This window comes from Ambystoma mexicanum, chromosome 13 (assembly GCF_040938575.1).
Source record: "Ambystoma mexicanum isolate Mex_15411 chromosome 13, UKY_AmexF1_1, whole genome shotgun sequence".
In the NCBI taxonomy this organism is placed as follows: domain Eukaryota; kingdom Metazoa; phylum Chordata; class Amphibia; order Caudata; family Ambystomatidae; genus Ambystoma; species Ambystoma mexicanum.
Window position 1 is genome coordinate 715,242,184 of NC_090938.1, and position 20,410 is coordinate 715,262,593.

The 20,410-nt window shown below is 43.5% G+C and overlaps 1 long non-coding RNA gene across 1 annotated transcript in view; it reads right to left on the minus strand.

The window, feature by feature from the left end:
* Positions 1-6,072: 6,072 nt before the first annotated feature.
* The window catches only part of LOC138521777 (uncharacterized), a 45,046-nt gene continuing 30,708 nt past the window's right edge, over positions 6,073-20,410 (minus strand). Inside the window, exons 2-3 of the long non-coding RNA XR_011283116.1 lie at positions 16,519-16,645; positions 6,073-8,823 (exon numbers count right to left, since the gene is read on the minus strand). This is a non-coding gene — a long non-coding RNA (uncharacterized lncRNA). The remainder of the gene's footprint in view (positions 8,824-16,518; positions 16,646-20,410) is intronic.

Genomic DNA, 20,410 nt, shown 5'->3' on the forward strand with positions numbered 1-20,410 from the left:
TTCTTTTTTTCGCGGGGGTGTCCCCCGCAACCCGCCGCTCACTATACCACACAGTATAGTGAGCAGGGGACACCCCCGCAGCCCCCACAGTCTTTTTTTGTATACTTACCTATAATGCTACCACCAAAGGTTCGAACATTTGGTGGTTCAAACCTTTGGTTGTAGCATTTTTCGGATTTTTAGTCCATGCAAACTTTTGGATGCGGTCCGTTCGACCACATCCAGGAAGTTCTCCTACAACACTTCTCATCGTCCAGGTGCATCATTAATGTCTACCAGAATGGCACTATCATGGACCAGGGCTCTCAGCCCAACCTCCTACATCTTAACAGATGTCTTCCATCAGTCATTAACTTCCTCCCACCCCCTTTCCCTCCTCCATCTGCCACCCCTCCGGCACCATTGCCCCCACCGGTGGTAGTACCCCTCGCTCTACTTCACCTCGGAAGACATTTTAAGGTGGAAACCAGCTTCACTTAGCTACCCTCATCCCTTGCTCTGTTTCCAAACACTCCTCTGACATTTGTCAACTCCTTGAAGACTTTGACCTTGATGTCCTCACCCTCACTGAGACATGGTTCAACTGATCCATAGGCAGAGTTTCCCTCGTCTTCCCTCAATGGATCCCTGTCTCGGTCATACCCACTCGAAACTCCTCCTCCTTTGAATACCTTGTCTGCAAGTTCTGCATCTCCTCTACCCTCTGGCTCACTCTTGCCACCATCTACAGGACGACTGGGCTTGTCTCCTACTTCCTCTCAGAGTGGCCCGACCTCTCCCCCTCTCTCCTGACCTCTACTTCTAAGCTCCTCCTCCTTGGAGACTTCAATATTCATCCTGACACTCCTGATACGGCCACTTTACTCTTCTGTAACCTCTGAGACTCTCATTGCCTCACCATTCTTATTTCTGGTCCAACCCACTCAGTACACACCTTGGATCTGTTCATCACAGCTGACATCTCACTCTCTAACCCTCTCACCACTCCTCTCTATTGGTCTGACCACTCTCTCCTCTCCTCTCCTCCCATCTGGAGCTCATAGACTCCCCGACTAAACCTTTGCCCGCATTGCCAGTCTCCTTCTCCGTCATTCGACCGATGAAGTGAGTGTCAGTTGCTGCTTTTGCCTCCTCCTTCATTTCCCCGCCCCACTACTGCTTATGACTCTCACACTGATGCAGCCCTTGCTAACCTTCACCTCTCCATTTGTAACACCCTTGATATCCTTGCCCCTGCCATGAAGGTCTGCGTGAAGCCTGCTTCCAAGTGCAATAGTTAGTAGGATTCCGACCTTGCCTAGCTTAAACGCAAGTGCAGAGTCGCAGAACGGAAGTGGTTGGCTTCCTGCACATTATCTGACAAACTGGCCTGTCGCCGGCTCCAGACTCTCCATCCGCTCCAAGAAATGGGTCACTTTTATAAATCTGCAAGGAAGTTGCCAATCCTATTGCAGTCTCCACCTCTGCTCTTTCTTCCCAGGCCCTCTGCACAACACTGGCCTCCCATTTCACAAACAAAACTCGGGACAGCCTGTCCTCTCTTGCCTCTACTACCCTCCCTCCTCTGCCTTCACACAGGCCTAACCTGGCCACCTGCTCTCCTTCTGCCCTACTCTCCTCCTTTTCACCATAACACCTGATTAGGGGCCTCATCACGAGTTGGGCGGTAACGCCGGAGCTATTAGCACTGGCGCTAATAGCCCTACCGCCAAACCCCCGGCGATATTAGCGCCAGATCACGGGTTTGGCGGAAGGGTTATTGCCCATTCCCCATTGGGCCCATTCGGGAATTCCTCATTCCCCATTGGGGCCAATGGGGAAAATTCGCGCTATTACCGCCAGCAGATTTCCCGCTCAGAGCTGGGGGGAAATCCGCCAAAGCCATGATCTGGCGGACCCTTAAATGCAGTGGTAATAGCGCTAACGCCGCATTTAAGGGTTACTGCCAGACTCGTGATGAGGCCCTAGGTCACCAAAATAGTTGGCTCTAAGTACGTCACCTCCAAACAGGTGCTTCACTGCTTCTCTAGAACTATCAAGGACAACATTGCCTCTCTTGCTGTTTTTGTGGCTGAGTTCTGTAACCACTCTTTCGCCACTGGCTCTGTCCCTTTACCCCTCAACCACTCTCTTGTGCACCCCCTCCTAAAAAAGCAGTCTACGGACCGTTGCTGTCCGGCTAACTACTGCCCTTTCTCCACTACCCCTTTGTTAGACAAACTCTTAGAGAAGTTGGTCATCTCCCAATTGATCCTTCACTCTAAATCTGTTGGCTGTCTCCATGATCATCAGTCTGGCTTCAGGGCAGCAAGAGGCACGGAAATTGCTCTCCTGGACACCTGTGATGACTTGCTATCAAACCTTGACTCTAATTCTCTATCCGTTCTCATCCTCCTTGATCTGTCCTCTGCCTTTGAAACGGTCATTCATTCCACTTTCATAAATAGGCTCTGAGACTCCCTGGGCATCATGGATTGGCTGACCTCTTTCCTTTCAAATCGGCCCTCCCAAGCATAACTTGGGCCCTTTCCTCTACCTCACTCTCTACCTGCAGCATCCCCCAGGGCTCTATCCTCTCGAATGGCTTTTCAACATTTACCTTGCCCCTCTGGCCCACTTACTCTCCACTTTCTCCCCTCATTTCCAGTGTTACACTGATGACACACAGCTCTCCTTTAAGCTTCCTTCCTCTTTCTCTGCTCCTTCCTCTCTCATTCCCGACTGTCTGGCTGCTATGCAGGCATGGTGCACTTCAAATGATCTCTGCCTTAACGCCAGTAAGACCGAGATGCTTTTCATTGGGACTCCTGCCCCATCCTTCCTTCTGGCTGCCCTACATTTCCCCCCTCCCCTCTGCCTGTTTGAGGCAAAAAACCTGGGTATCATCTTCGACTCCTCTCTCTCCTTCTGTCCTCATATCGCTGACCTTGCCAAAAGCCCTACTTTCAGCTTCATCTCCTCAGAGGCATTCTTCCTTTTCTCAAAACAATCGAACAGTGTGGTCACATGACCACATACTGGTATAAAGAAAATAAACTAGAAAGTTCAACACCAGTGTGCAAACAAAAGGGGATAGGCTCGGTCAGATAGAAATGACATGTTCATATTTTATTCGTCAAATACACACAATGATAAAATATCACAATATCACATAATAGATCATAAAAGCTAATAGAAATCCATATTAAAATCATCCAGTGCTGGTACTGTCTGAAACTGAAGTGGTAAATCTATTCCAGAGAGAATATTATAGTAGGGTAGTATACATTTCAAACCCAACCCATTTGCTTGTGGCCTGCTGCAGTCAGGGTAAATAGTAGTATTCCTTTCAGCTTATACTATTCAAAACTAGAATGTGTCCAGAATAATTTTGGCATAATTAATCGTAAAGTGTTGTATCAACAGTGAAAAACAACAGACAGCATAAATTGCTAAAAAAATATCAAATTATACTTTAGAATAGTATCAAAAAGTGTTATGGTGCAAATCATCATAAAGTGCTGTATCAATGGTAATAAAGTGCTGTATCAATAGTAATAAAGTGCTGTATTCAATGGTAAAAAATTCCACAGCACCAAATGCTGTGAGAGTTTCTAGTTTATTTTCTTTATACCAGTATTTGTTTGTGTGACCACACTGTTCGATTGTTTTGATTTCATATGCTCCCTAGGTCCACGACTAAGGGGACACCCATCCTTGGTTTCTTTATTCCTCCTTTTCTCGCCTTGCCCCAGAAACCCAATGTCTCCAGAGCTCTGGTACTCTCCAGGCTGGACTACTACAATAGCCCCTTCCTGAATCCACCTCTTTCCTCCCTCTGCCCTCTTCAACAAATCCAGAACAGGACTGCTAGACTTATCCTTGGCCTCAAGCCCAGGGACCACATCTCTCCAGCCCTAAAAGCCCTCCATTGGCTCCCGGTGGTTGCAAGGATCCCATTCAAGACCCTCTGCATTATCCACAAGGCTGTCTGGGGCCTGGGACCCCGCTACCTCCAACTTTCTCTCCCCAAATACCTCCCGGCTAGAGCCCTTCAGTCCTCTAGCTACAACTCTCTGCAAATCAGACGTTTCTCCAAGCAGAGAGTGGGGGGTGCATCTCATTCTTCGGCAGGAGCCTCCCTCTGCAATGGCGTCCCTGTCCCTCTCCAACTTGAGCCGGACCTCCTTAAGATCTGGAAGCTCCTCAAGACCTTCCTTTTCTCTTTCTTCTCCTCTCTACCCCACCCTTGCTAACTTCCACCTGCCACTTAAACGGGTTTCCTGTGTCCCTTATGAGCCCTACTGTGGCCAGGCCCTCCTTCAATCAGTCTTCCCTGGCACCCCTCATCAGCACTTGCCCGCGGGCACCCTTCCCTGACTAGCCTACCAACTCTGGTCCACCCCCATCCAGCACTAGCTTACCCCTACCTTCTTCCCATGGCACTTGATCTCCTTAGCACTTGCCCACTCCTTAGCTCCTTAGCACTTGCCCACCGTCTCGGGCTCCCTCCTCCTGGACTCCCTCCGCTTCTCCCTATCGCATCCCATTGCCCTGTCTCCTCCCTCCGCTCCCCAGCACTTCTTTACTGCACTTGCACACATCCTGTCACAAGGCCTTTTAGGACCGTTATTGTTCTTTTTCTTTCCTGTGTTCCCCCCTATCCTCTCTTGTGGCACCTGGAAACACTTTGCTATATAGGCGCCATACGAATGTTCAATAAATAAATAAATATTTAAATGCTAATGGCATGTGTGCTCGTCCTGAATTCCCATAAGGAATCATTGTAGGTTCTGCCCACTCCCGCATTTAAGTGTTAAAAAAGAACAAATGCGATCAGTAATACAAAATGCAATACTTAATACAAAGGGCCTCATTACACGGAAGGCGGTGAGCCATGGCGCTATTAGCGCCATGGCTGATGCCGGTAAAATACCGGCACCGTCTTGGCGGAAAGGGGATTTACCGCCCCATTCCAAGGTTGGAGGGGCGGTAAATCCCCCTTCCGCCATTGCCCTTCCCCATTCCCATTTCTGCCCCATAGGGCTCTATGGGAATGGGGAAGGCGCTAATTACGGCACCGCAATTTTGCGGTGCCGTAATTAGCTCCGAGGTCCCTTAGCGGGTTGGTTTTTAACGCCTGCAAAAAGCAGGCCTTAAAGCACCAACCCGCTAATGGACCTCGTAGTAAGGCGGTAATGGTTAATGGTCACCGCCCTATTCCAAGGTTGGTGGGGCGGTAATCCCCCCTTCCCCCATTGCCCTTCCCCATTCCCATTTTTGCACAATAGGGCATAATGGGAATGGGGAAGGTGCTAATTACGGCACCGCAAATTGCGGTACCGTAATTAGCTCCCTGGTCCCTTTGCGGGTTGGTTTTTAACACCTGCAAAAAGCAGGCGTTAAATTCCCCAACCCGCAAAGGGACCTCGTAGTAAGGCGGTAAGGGTTTCCCGGTATCGGTAAAATACCGGTACCGGTAAACCCTTACCGCCTACCGTGTAATGAGGCCCTAAGAGTGTATGGAAGAATGAAGGAATGAGAAGACTTAATAACGTGACCAGTGTTTTCTGTTCGAGAGTGAATCGTTGGTTGAGCTAACAATACATATCTGATTCCCCCTCCGCAAGCCCCCAAGGGCAAACATATTTCATTTTCGTCCAGCCATGTCATTATCTTGTGTAGGGTTTTAACAGTAATTGTTTCAGCCTTGGTTTAGTAATTATGGCCCAGTCCCGCTGAGCTCTAACTACGTTGATATTTGGGCAGGTTCTCAATTGTCATGATAGGAAATAAGGAGAAAATAGTTGGTTTATTGCCACCTTTTGCCAAACTGAGTTCGACCTTGTCTGCATACAGTACAATTCTTCTAGCCCATTTGGAGGCATTGAGCATCTGTCAGAAAACCAAGAGGACAGCATCAGAGTGACCACATGCTCCTTTATAAAAAAGAAGCCAAGCAGCTATTCCACAGGGAACTTGTATTTCATTTTTATTTCCTCATTCAGAAATCTAGAGTATAATACAGAGGAAGTGCACCTTTGTGCACTCAACAAAATACCTACTCACACAATCTTGTAAAAGTATAAATCTCCTTTAATAACAAATACAATAGAAAATGTGACACGGTACAAGATTGCCTTATCTCAAAGTGCTTATATCTCCCATAAGAAGTGCAAACAATGCAGCTATTTAACATCGTCTATGGTAAACATTTGCATGACATACAGACATGAGAAAGATGATGGTCACATGAAATCACATGAAATCAATTTCAGTTTGACAAACATTAAAAAATAACAATCAAAAATGGATTGTTACAAGACAGCCATCCTCATGATAGGTATAATTACAACCTTGGTTAAATACATAACTTATACTACTATAAGGTAGTGGTGCCCTATTTAATTAAAATACACTTGGCGAAAACACAGTCTGGTTCTAGCCGCATTGCAACGGTTTCTTCCTTATACCCTGGCTTTCTCATGGGCAAAGTCTGAATACCAAATAGATTTTAATTTTCAGCACTTATACTTATCAAATCATCAAGTATCTAATAAGGAACAGTAAAAACAAATCATTTTATTTTTCCTTTTTTTAAACATGTTATCACTCCAACTCTATTGTCCATTAAAATGTAACTGTTGTTTCAATATAAGGACATAATAAACAATACCCTATCCCCTATACTCCAGATTGAATTTATTTCATCATCACAATTTAAATTTCGTATTGTCTAACCTATAGCTTCCGCAAGGCAATCATGGCAAAGTCAAACACGTTTTTCTTTAAGGACAAGTTTGAAATTATTGGTCAAATAACCAGACATACATTTCTAAATAACTCCATCCATAGTCTACCTATTTCAGAGCCAGGTATTATGACACAAGTCAATTTCACTCTTAGTACCTGGGTGAAACACCAAGAACGTACCAGAGAATCTTGTTCCAAGCAATGAAGTGACATTTCTATGGATGTATTCCCCATAGTTTGAGCGCATACAGTGTAAAGTGTGTTCTCGCTCGATAGCCTATCAAAAGAGCCATCACAGCTGAACCCCTCCCCAACTTTAAAAAATAAATAAAACAATGCACCATTCCAGAAGACCACTGAGAATGTTCACTGTTCTAGATGCTTGCCCCATTTAAGACCTGTCGGGCTGAAACTTAAATCACCGAAAGGAAACAACCTTCTCTAAACCATGAAGGAGACACAATAAAACTATGCATCTCTCCTAACAAGGATACTAACCCACCCAAAACTACTAAAAACCTCACCAGTCCTCACACACTCTAACCAAACACAACCACACCTCTTAAAGCTGCATCAACCCGCACGCACTTCACCACACCTGCAACAACAACCAGACCCCCATACAACAGCACACGACCGACTCAGAACCGAATAACACACCAACATGCTCCCTTGCTCTTCTCCAAACTTTCTCCTACTAACACGCCTAAACTACCCCTTTGTTTCAGATCTGCCAGAGCGTCAGGGGACCACTGAGGTGGTGATAGTGCGCGGTACAAATATCCTTTAACATTAACGTTACATTTTCGGAAAGCATACACCTGGTTTACTATAGGGATTCTCTGCTTCCGCTAGCTTACTAGTGACCACCGAATTGTGCATGCTTGCCCACTACCATATCTTTGCTTATGGAACGCTGACTTGCAGGCACGGGAGCCGGCATAGTGCTCACCAATCAAAATCCACTGATGAACAGAGCAAATGCAAGATAGGGATGCTGCCATCTTTGCGTTTACATACGTCAAATGACCTCCTTCACAACTCTATTGACATCATCAACATATAAAATAAATAGCAGTAGGGCAAGTTCACAAACTTGCTGGTCCCATCGCTCAATGTTAAAATATTATGTTCACTTACCATTGACATCATACCTAACTCTGGCCGTGTTGCCTCTGTAAAGGGCCATTATTCATTTTAAGAGGCAACCATCAACACCTAAATTGGCCAAAACTCTTTGTAGTATCAAAAGCTCAAAAGTTCATAAAGATAGATTGGTTGATTAATTTTCTTTAAACATCCTCTTTGCTAGAATTCGGTACACATTAAGGCTTTGGTACGTTGTGCATTTATGAGCATGAAAGCCGTAGGGGCATGGGAATAGGAATTTAGATGTTTCAGCTTTGCAGAAATAAATATACTACAAAGTTGGTATTTTATATATTAATCTGGGGTCATCTTTTTGGACAATTATAGCTTGTCACCAGGAGTGTGCCACCAAGTCCTAAGGGTTCAGGGAGAGACTCACTGGATCAGTGTAACTGGAGTGGATTGGTTGGTTGGTAGAACATGATCAAGGCGATGTGTGTTATAGTTTAAGTTCTGTGTCATACATAAGCCAAAAATAAGGGAGGACTTTCTCAGTGAAAGAGTCATTGAATGTGTAGACATGCGACATGGTTGCTGCATTGTAAAACGACACAGTGCCTCCTTCGTAGTCCAATTGAACACGGACCTTTTTCAATTCCTCACTGAATGAAAGATTAGTCAGTGGAGCGGTGACTGCTCGCAGTTGACCATCCCAAAGTCCTACAGACCAAAATCCATGTTCAGGCGTCCGATTGTAGGCTCCTTTCCTTATCACAGACTCTCTGGCTGCTCCGATGATCCAGAAACCCCCATCACCAACGTCCACTTCCCAGTAACATCTCCCGCATTGGAACCCTTCGGATCCGAGGACACAAGGAGCACAGTTAAATCTTTCTCGATTGTCTGGCCGGTTTTGTCCCGTCTCCGTCCACTTGACACTTTTCAGATCATCGGACAGCACAAGCTTATAACTCACCGTTGCTTCATCCAGCGTCACACCCACTAGATAAAGAGACAATCATAGAGTGAGACAACTCGAAAGGGTGAGACACTTTATGGTATCATTAGAATTATGTGATCCAGTAGCTTCTAAAACACTATAGTTGGTAGAGTATCTGGTTTGCTCGTTTACAGAGGAGCGGGTTCTTCATTGCTTTCATTTAATGTCTGTGTCCTGGTATTGGTGCCCTGTACTTAGGACAAAGTAGCCCGTGAGATGTCCCCCTTGGTGTAAACGTTATATCAATGGGTACTCCCAAATTTTTTTGTTTTCGGGGGGTCTAGTCTCTAAACAGGGAGATTCTTGAGAGACAAAACAGCACAACAGACTGACTACCCCTCTCTCTTAGGTCTTTCGGCAACACAGGTGTAGGTGCTAAGATACTGTTACATCAATCTACAGCAATAGTTTTTATAGTACAACAACATTTATACAGGGAAAGAATTTTTTCTCATAGACCGTTAATTTATAGAGATATAAATCTTTTAATAATCAGTTAAAAACTATATGTTTTTATATGTATAAAACTTGTACATGTGTGTGCTTTTTCATACGTCACTCATACCTTTCAGAATTCTACATTCATACTGTGACATAAGAGTATAACAATTTAAATTTTCTTGTGGCATATTAATCATTGATAATATGCATGACAACAGGAAAAACGTTTAGTTTTTCTATAAGTCGACATATGTTTCGGCCCCTTCTATTAGTACCACCGTTGTCTACGGTAGTCTTAGGACTTGTTAGTCGGCCATCTTCAGGACAGTACTGGTTTTATTGAAGCTTTACGTCTTCACCTTTTTCTTTTTCGTAAGAAAAGCCAAATCTAAAAACATAAATAATGTTTGTGTTACATTGAGGATCGGTCTGTGCTCTTATACTTGTTTTTAAGATAATGGCCAGATGACTTTGCCAAGAACGTAGCACCCACCTGTGGTCGAAATGTTTTGTTCTGGACCACGGAGCTAAAATTGTAGGGTATCTTCTATTTTACCCCTTGTCTGGAGCCCTATTGTAAAGGGGACAGATGTAGGGAAGTTACTGCCTTGTATATGTGCTGAAATCAACATATCGGGAGGAGACATCCTCTTTTTACATTTTGAGAAGAAACTTACATTAGGTTTCTTGATCTGGGTGAATCTTCAGAATTCTATGCTTGTGTGCCACTAGATGAATAATGGATGTATCACAGCTGTTTGCATGGGTGGCATCGGGAGATAGTGCCTAAAGAACAAAGGCTCAATTAGAGGTCAATCTGTTATATTCTTCTTTCAGTTATTATCTTGAACATTAGTGTTCTCGCCCTGTCTTGGTACACTTTTGTTGTTAATTAACAACTGATTTTGACTTATGGATGATAGTCAGACTTCGTATATCTACCCGGTTTTATATGGTGTTAGAAATTGTATCTATCAGTGACTTAACAACTTTTATTAAGCGGGCTGTGAATGTGTATGGATCACATTTCTGACTCGAACCGCGTGTTATGCGGTGATATGGGCTGCTATGTTTCACTATGTCTTATGGATGATGGTCGAACTTCATATATCTACCCGAGCTTATATGGTGTTAGAAATTGTATCTATCAGTGACTTAACAGCTTTTCTTAAGCGGGCTGTAAATGTGTATGAATCACATTTCTGACTCGAACCGCATGTTATGCGGTGATGAGGCTGCTATGTTGCACCATGCAGTGAATTAGTAATGGTTATTATTAAGGCGCGTACCCATACGATCTCTTATCTTAATGGTACAGATTTTACTTTGGGGAAGTGCCTCTGTGTAAGTTCGTGCTTACTCGTTTGCCGCCGCCCACTGAAGTTTAACTACGTGCAGGAGTCGTCACAGGGTGGCAAACAATCTAGCTTACCTCTAGTATTTCTTCGCGGCAAGTGTTGTTTTAGTTCTAACGATGTCCCTTCGTCTGTCGCTGTAACGGTCGACAGAAACGAAAAAGGGGGTGTGACGTATAGATTTATATGCGTCACATGAACGCAATGCACGCATTATTAACGTGCGTTGACGTGAGCTGCTTATAGCAACAAACATTGCGGCCATTTGTAAGCGTATATGGATAAACAGCGGAATTTAATTATATGCTAGATGTTGTAGCTGTTGTTTATCCGCTTGGTACCAGTATGGGCCACTTTGCTTGGCGAAGGATTAATCTCGAGGGACATTATTTACAAAGATCGAAAATGAAAGGCTCCACTATTTTGGAACCTAGATCTATGTAAATGATTTTATCTATTGTTGCATAGCAGCGATACATACATAGCAAATCAGATGCTGCCTCTGTATGTATGTTAACGGCCTGATGGTTGGTTGTGTCAGGTGATGTTAAAACTGATGTTGTTCTACATGCTGCTTATAGGCTGTCAGTGGATTGGCTTACTGATATATACAGGGGTGTGCCTTACCAGGATCTGATTCTTCAAAGAAAGGCACCCCATTCTACAGCTATATTGAGCCCCTTGTGGACAGTATCCAGATTGTAAATCCATTTTTGTTCAGCTTGAGTAAGTATTTTATCTTTATTTCCATTGCGTGGCGACGTGTGTATCACCTGGATAATGCACCATATAAAGTCTGTGCATTTGTGTTGTTTCTGAACAAAGTGGGTCACTAATGGTTTGTTTTCCACCGAATTACGGATGCAGGATTTATGTTCGTTGATGCGTTGGCGGACTGGTCGTTTAGTTTTGCCTATATACACCAAATCACAAGGGCATTTGATGGCATACACTACCCACGGTGTCAAACAGTTGGTAAAATTTCTCAATTCTATGGTTTTGTTGCACAAAGTGATTTGCTTGAAAGTGGCTGTTTGTGCACATACCGAGCAATGGCCACAACGGTGGTGGCCCATTACTGGCGGTAAGCCCCACAGTGATGTTTGTGCAGACTTTTTACGTTTTGTAGGCTGGTAAGAATGTACCAGATTATCTTTGATGTTAGGTTGTCTTTTGAATGCAAACCTGGGGACCGAAGGGTTAAAGTCTTCTGTACATATCATTTTCCAGTGTTTGCGTATGATCTTTCTAAAGTTGTTACTGATCGAACTGTACGTACTTACACAAGTTATTTTATCTTCTTGCTGTCGTTGTACTGGTTCTAGAGTGCTTGTGCGATTTATATGTAGCGCTCTTTTATATGCTCTGTGTATAGTTTTCTGCGGATACCCTCTTTCTTTGAGTCTCAGCTTGAGGTGTTGAGCATGTTCTTTATATTTTTCTACATTCGTACAGTTTCTGCGGATACGCAAAAACTGACCGTAGGGTAAACCTTCTTTGAGACTTGATGGATGGAAACTTGCATAGTTGAGCAGGGTATTTCTATCAGTGGGTTTTCTGTATAGAACTGTTTCAATTGAACCTTCTGTGGTTTTCTGTATTTCTAAGTCTAGAAAAGGTATTTTATTTGCATCAATGTGGATCGTAAATTGAATATGGGAATTCTGAAGATTCAACCATTGATGAAAAGAGGCCAAAAGTTCTGAGGTGCCGCTCCATATGAGGAATATATCATCGATATATCGGAGCCACTTTTTTATGTATTGTCTGAAGGGATTGTTTAGACTGTATATGGACTGTTGTTCTAAATTATCCATATACAGATTGGCCAAATCAGGGGCAAAAGTTGCTCCCATACTTGTCCCCTTCAATTGGTTGTAGAAACGATCTTTATATAAGAAAAGATTTTCTTTGAGGGCTAGCCTGATACATTCTACTATGAAAGCGGTCGGGACCGAATTTAGGGTCTCTGTGCGTCGTTCTAGGTAGTTGGCCATTACCTTAAGACAGTCATCTTGTGGGATACTAGTATATAAACTCACCACATCTAAAGTTACTAGAATATCTGTTGAGTCTACAATTGAAGGGGACAAGTATGGGAGCAACTTTTGCCCCTGATTTGGCCAATCTGTATATGGATAATTTAGAACAACAGTCCATATACAGTCTAAACAATCCCTTCAGACAATACATAAAAAAGTGGCTCTGATATATCGATGATATATTCCTCATATGGAGCGGCACCTCAGAACTTTTGGCCTCTTTTCATCAATGGTTGAATCTTCAGAATTCCCATATTCAATTTACGATCCACATTGATGCAAATAAAATACCTTTTCTAGACTTAGAAAAACAGAAAACCACAGAAGGTTCAATTGAAACAGTTCTATACAGAAAACCCACTGATAGAAATACCCTGCTCAACTATGCAAGTTTCCATCCATCAAGTCTCAAAGAAGGTTTACCCTACGGTCAGTTTTTGCATATCCGCAGAAACTGTACGAATGTAGAAAAATATAAAGAACATGCTCAACACCTCAAGCTGAGACTCAAAGAAAGAGGGTATCCGCAGAAAACTATACACAGAGCATATAAAAGAGCGCTACATATAAATCGCACAAGCACTCTAGAACCAGTACAACGACAGCAAGAAGATAAAATAACTTGTGTAAGTACGTACAGTTCGATCAGTAACAACTTTAGAAAGATCATACGCAAACACTGGAAAATGATATGTACAGAAGACTTTAACCCTTCGGTCCCCAGGTTTGCATTCAAAAGACAACCTAACATCAAAGATAATCTGGTACATTCTTACCAGCCTACAAAACGTAAAAAGTCTGCACAAACATCACTGTGGGGCTTACCGCCAGTAATGGGCCACCACCGTTGTGGCCATTGCTCGGTATGTGCACAAACAGCCACTTTCAAGCAAATCACTTTGTGCAACAAAACCATAGAATTGAGAAATTTTACCAACTGTTTGACACCGTGGGTAGTGTATGCCATCAAATGCCCTTGTGATTTGGTGTATATAGGCAAAACTAAACGACCAGTCCGCCAACGCATCAACGAACATAAATCCTGCATCCGTAATTCGGTGGAAAACAAACCATTAGTGACCCACTTTGTTCAGAAACAACACAAATGCACAGACTTTATATGGTGCATCATCCAGGTGATACACACGTCGCCACACAATGGAAATAAAGATAAAATACTTACTCAAGCTGAACAAAAATGGATTTACAATCTGGATACTGTCCACAAGGGGCTCAATATAGCTGTAGAATGGGGTGCCTTTCTTTGAAGAATCAGATCCTGGTAAGGCACACCCCTGTATATATCAGTAAGCCAATCCACTGACAGCCTATAAGCAGCATGTAGAACAACATCAGTTTTAACATCACCTGACACAACCAACCATCAGGCCGTTAACATACATACAGAGGCAGCATCTGATTTGCTATGTATGTATCGCTGCTATGCAACAATAGATAAAATCATTTACATAGATCTAGGTTCCAAAATAGTGGAGCCTTTCATTTTCGATCTTTGTAAATAATGTCCCTCGAGATTAATCCTTCGCCAAGCAAAGTGGCCCATACTGGTACCAAGCGGATAAACAACAGCTACAACATCTAGCATATAATTAAATTCCGCTGTTTAGCCATATACGCTTACAAATGGCCGCAATGTTTGTTGCTATAAGCAGCTCACGTCAACGCACGTTAATAATGCGTGCATTGCGTTCATGTGACGCATATAAATCTATACGTCACACCCCCTTTTTCGTTTCTGTCGACCGTTACAGCGACAGATGAAGGGACATCGTTAGAACTAAAACAACACTTGCCGCGAAGAAATACTAGAGGTAAGCTAGATTGTTTGCCACCCTGTGACGACTCCTGCACGTAGTTAAACTTCAGTGGCCGGCGGCAAACGAGTAAGCACGAACTTACACAGAGGCACTTCCCCAAAGTAAAATCTGTACCATTAAGATAAGAGATCGTATGGGTACGCGCCTTAATAATAACCATTACTAATTCACTGCATGGTGCAACATAGCAGCCTCATCACCGCATAACATGCGGTTCGAGTCAGAAATGTGATTCATACACATTTACAGCCCGCTTAACAAAAGCTGTTAAGTCACTGATAGATACAATTTCTAACACCATATAAGCTCGGGTAGATATATGAAGTTCGACCATCATCCATAAGACATAGTGAAACATAGCAGCCCATATCACCGCATAACACGCGGTTCGAGTCAGAAATGTGATCCATACACATTCACAGCCCGCTTAATAAAAGTTGTTAAGTCACTGATAGATACAATTTCTAACACCATATAAGACCGGGTAGATATACGAAGTCTGACTATCATCCATAAGTCAAAATCAGTTGTTAATTAACAACAAAAGTGTACCAAGACAGGGCGAGAACACTAATGTTCAAGATAATAACTGAAAGAAGAATATAACAGATTGACCTCTAATTGAGCCTTTGTTCTTTAGGCACTATCTCCCGATGCCACCCATGCAAACAGCTGTGATACATCCATTATTCACCTAGTGGCACACAAGCATAGAATTCTGAAGATTCACCCAGATCAAGAAACCTAATGTAAGTTTCTTCTCAAAATGTAAAAAGAGGATGTCTCCTCCCGATATGTTGATTTCAGCACATATACAAGGCAGTAACTTCCCTACATCTGTCCCCTTTACAATAGGGCTCCAGACAAGGGGTAAAATAGAAGATACCCTACAATTTTAGCTCCGTGGTCCAGAACAAAACATTTCGACCACAGGTGGGTGCTACGTTCTTGGCAAAGTCATCTGGCCATTATCTTAAAAACAAGTATAAGAGCACAGACCGATCCTCAATGTAACACAAACATTATTTATGTTTTTAGATTTGGCTTTTCTTACGAAAAAGAAAAAGAGGTGAAGACGTAAAGCTTCAATAAAACCAGTACTGTCCTGAAGATGGCCGACTAACAAGTCCTAAGACTACCGTAGACAACGGTGGTACTAATAGAAGGGGCCGAAACATATGTCGACTTATAGAAAAACTAAACGTTTTTCCTGTTGTCATGCATATTATCAATGATTAATATGCCACAAGAAAATTTAAATTGTTATACTCTTATGTCACAGTATGAATGTAGAATTCTGAAAGGTATGAGTGACGTATGAAAAAGCACACACATGTACAAGTTTTATACATATAAAAACATATAGTTTTTAACTGATTATTAAAAGATTTATATCTCTATAAATTAACGGTCTATGAGAAAAAATTCTTTCCCTGTATAAATGTTGTTGTACTATAAAAACTATTGCTGTAGATTGATGTAACAGTATCTTAGCACCTACACCTGTGTTGCCGAAAGACCTAAGAGAGAGGGGTAGTCAGTCTGTTGTGCTGTTTTGTCCCCCTTGGTGTAAATACAGCCGAAGTAAAGCAGGCCTTATGCATTTGGCCGTATGAATAATATACAGGGGTTTCTTGGCTACCTACATAGGCTGTCCTTTTCTTATTATAGGAACTTTCCGCCGAGTTCAGCCCTTACAGGTTATAAAACAGTTATGCCACTAGCCACCTGCAATAACCTATTACATGTATCCACATTGTGACCAGCAGCACATAGCTGGCATCTACCTTGCTTCTGAGAAAATCAGGCAAGAGAGAGTCTGGGTGCTGAGGCATCAAAGTCCCTCATGGATGTATGTATTTTCTTCGAAAATATTTCACCGGCTGGAGATTTACTTTTTCTACTTTTTTTTATAATTCAGGGGGAGACCCCCGCTTCCCTCCTCACCCCTCCCCACCCTAACTTATATCCTTACCCCACACCCCACCTTTTATACATTACACATATACCACTCCACCTACCATTTTCGGTGAAACGGACTTGGTGAATTCGCATTAGGTGAAATGGTATTCCAAGAAATCTACTGTAATGGCCCGTTATAATATTTGCGTGTGGCTATCCATGACAAGGCAACGTCACATAGAAAACCTAAAAAAAAGGACATTTGGAAGTGAGCGGTCAAAGAATGGGTCAGTGAGACGGCTGTTTGGGAGGCATGTGGAGAGATGCGTAGCACAAAACGGTACCCAGTGATTTCCTCGCTGCAAAAAACATTGAGGGGCACTCGATATTTTTTTTAACCCACTATCCAACACTTTTCCCAAATATTCTAGGACTGGAGTTTGTTTATATAATTGCACGAGTCCTAAAATATGTTGGGAAGGGTGTTTAGTGGGTTAAAAAAAAATAGAGAGTATCCCTCAATGTTTTTTTCCAAGCAATGAAATCACATAACCACACAAAACAAGGTATTTTAAAAATCAAACGTACCCAAACCCATAAAGGAATAAACCATAAGACACCTGTGCTTAACATATATGATCCTCCTACTAGGTGTGATCACCTGAACATTTTAAACAGCACAGAAGTACTTATTGTAAAATACGATGGACTCTCTGCTAACATTATTGCTGGCGATTTGAGCTCCAAAATACAGATGAATAGCTACTGGCAAGATCCTTGCCCTGGTTTTACCAAAACCAAAAAGGCAATACCTTAGGATAACAAGGGACATAGTAAGGCTGAGCTTTTATCACATGGTTTCGACATGCTTAATTGGAACTGCCTAGGAGACTCCCCTGCATAGCATACCAGAGTAACATTAGCAGCGCTTCAATCATCTACTGTGTGCTTGTCTATAAGCCTTTGAGACAACACGTACTAGATCGCAGCATATTACACAGAGAGGAAAGTGATCACTCCCCACACCTATTGTGTATGGACCCGCAGGAGTATATCCCCAGTTATGGCCCTGTGGGCACCATTGGAATCAATGCTGGTTTGTGTAGACTTGGCTGGAATCCTGAAAACATGGAGAGGGTGAAGGATTACATTAACACTACTTGCCCCAATGTTCCCAATTACGACATGGGATATCAACGAGCACACCATCAGGACGGAGTAGACGGCACTACTCTTGACTACTATGAAACATATGTCAAGAAAGTTGTCTCGCGGATCACTCGGAACAATGTTTTCCAAACACTCGGGTGTTGCTGATGGAATGCAGGAGATACATCTGGGCCCGTACGACAAGGAAATTAGCACTAGAAAAATGTTTATAACATTTGTAAGATTCAACTTACAAATGTTATCACGTAGACAACTTGGCGCTAGGGACTATGTATCTGAAGTCAAGAAAGCAAGCTCAGTATACCAAAAATGTTTAAGAGAGCACTTTCTGAGAGTGGATCGAGAAAAATAGCCCAAATGGCATTAAGATCATAGAACAAAGATTGTAAAGGCTTCTGGAGCATCATATAAAAACCAATTCTAGCTCCGCTTTGATTAGTGGAGCTTCGCAGAATGACTGGGAACTACACATTAGGAAAACCCCTGGAAATTCAGCTACAACTGTTGTGTTTCCTGACTCAAATTCTGGGACAGGGCCCTTCATGCTTGGGGTGCAGGATGTTACCATCATGAAGACCATCAACTCATCTAGGGCCCCAGGTCAGGATGTCTTTGTAATTCCCTACTTAAGAGAAATCCAACTAAATGGGGCTAACATCGAGCATAGACTATTCTGTACTATTAGTAGGTCTAAAATTACACCCAAGACATGGAAGGACAGCACTATCGTGCCAATAAATAAGAAAGGTTTGCGCATTGAGGCAGGCAATTACAGCCTACTTGCAATGCTTGATGCACCTGCAAAGATCTACACTTGTGTGTTACTGCAGGAGCTAAATTCCTGGATCACTCAAGAAAACATTATCCCAGAAAATCAAACTGGTTTCCGACAAGGGGGCCAACACAATAGATAATGTTCTCGCACCACGATCCAGCAGGCTTGGCTTTTACGCAAGCATCTGTTTGGGTATACCAGAGGACCGGGGTTCTCACTACACCTACACCGTTCAGAGCACCCAGGGCCCAACAAACCCTGCCCCGGTATACAGACAGAGGACTCAGCGAGTTAGAACTGCCCTTTATTTTCCATAACAGACAGGGTTCATACAGGAAATGGCAAGATCTCCAGCAATCACAGCTCCTGAGCCCATGTCAAGGGCTTATGTTGAGGTCTGACGTCACAAGTCAGGGCTCTTCCCCAAAAAACCTAAGAACATACACGATTGGGTGGATGGGTTGATATTGCCTATAGCTGGCACCTATAGATGTTAGCTAACTGGCCCACTCATGTCAGGTGGCTTTGTCTGAGCCTTCCCCAGAAACTATTTATTTTCGAATTTCTTTATTGAGATTTATGTTATAAAGCAGTTGCATCACTGATACAAACAATCACAGTAGTAGTAATTTGGAATACATCAAAATAGATCTTTTGTGAAGAAACAAATAAACAGAAATAACAAAACAATAACAACATTAACGAGTCTCCATAATGTCAATGATGTAAGCAACAAGGGGGGGCCTGGCCGCAGGGGAGCACAGGTTGGATATTGTGCCAGTGTTCCGTTCCAGGTATTGTGAGTCAACAGGGGCTAATTGTTCAGGGGGGTTTATCGTCATTGGGGGGGTTAAGTAAGGCCCAGGTGAGTGTTTTCCAGGCAGCAAGTCCCGAGCTCGTGTCTTCGGGGGAAGTGGTGAGACCATTCTCCCAAGCTGAAGTTTCCGCCCCTATCCAGCGCTCAAGTTCGTTGTGCCATGCCTGGTATTGTGGGCCTCTGGGTCGCTTCCAAGCCATGGCAATGGTCCTTTTGACCAGAATGCATACCAGATCCATTAGCTTGACTGAGTGTTTGAACTTGGCCAGTCTGGAGTACGTTCCGAGGAGGCACTCTGATGGAGTCCATTCGTATCTGGTCATGCCTGCCTTGCTGCAGAGGAGTTCAACTCTCGCCCAGAGTCTCCGGACCTGGACACATCCCCAAAACATGTGTAATAGATTGGCTTCGTCTCTGCCACACCATGGGCAGTTATGCTGGGGTAGGTTATATATTTTGGCTATTCTAAGTGGTGTCAAGTATGATCGGTATAGCATGTTGAGTTGAATTAATTTAAATCTGGAGTTTCTGGATACCGCATTGGGGAACGCTAACGCTCTGTTCCATTCAGCTTCGGACAGTTCGTGGCCCAAATCACTCTCCCACCTGGTTTTGAGGTCCTTGCTGCGGGGGTTGGGCCTGTCAATTAGGTGACTATATATGCGGGACACAGGCCTCCACCCGTCTCCCAGGCTGTATAGGTGTGTTATGAAGGTGTCAGATTCAGGCTCCTCAGGCCACGTGTCCCATTTAGTTCTAGCCAAATTGCGAATCCTTACGTACCAAAGGAATTGACCGGCTGGGACGCCATCCTCGAGCTGCAAGGAGGAGAAGTCCCGGAAAGTGCCCTCACTGTATAGGTCCCCCCACGTGTATACTCCCAGCCTTTCCCAGTGTCGAATTCCCCAGAAACTATTACATTGTTGCAGGCTCGCAGGATTACCATTGGCCCTTGCCCTTTGCCATCCACCCCTGGATTTGTGTTCCTTGATTGGCTGGAGCTGGTCTCCCCAGGCCTGGGACCAAACTCTGTTCGGAGTGCTCTGTGTACCTTCTCAAGGTGATGAGAAAAACTATATGTGTCCCTATAGTTGCCATCAGTATAACCACTTTGCCTTCAAAAGTGCCTGCAGGGTTTGAAGATTGTAAAACCACACATGTATCACTTCGTGTCTGCTTCACTGGGCGCTGCTGCTCTTCTGACTGCGGGCGAATAGCCATTGTTTGGCTTGGCCGCATCACGTGGATG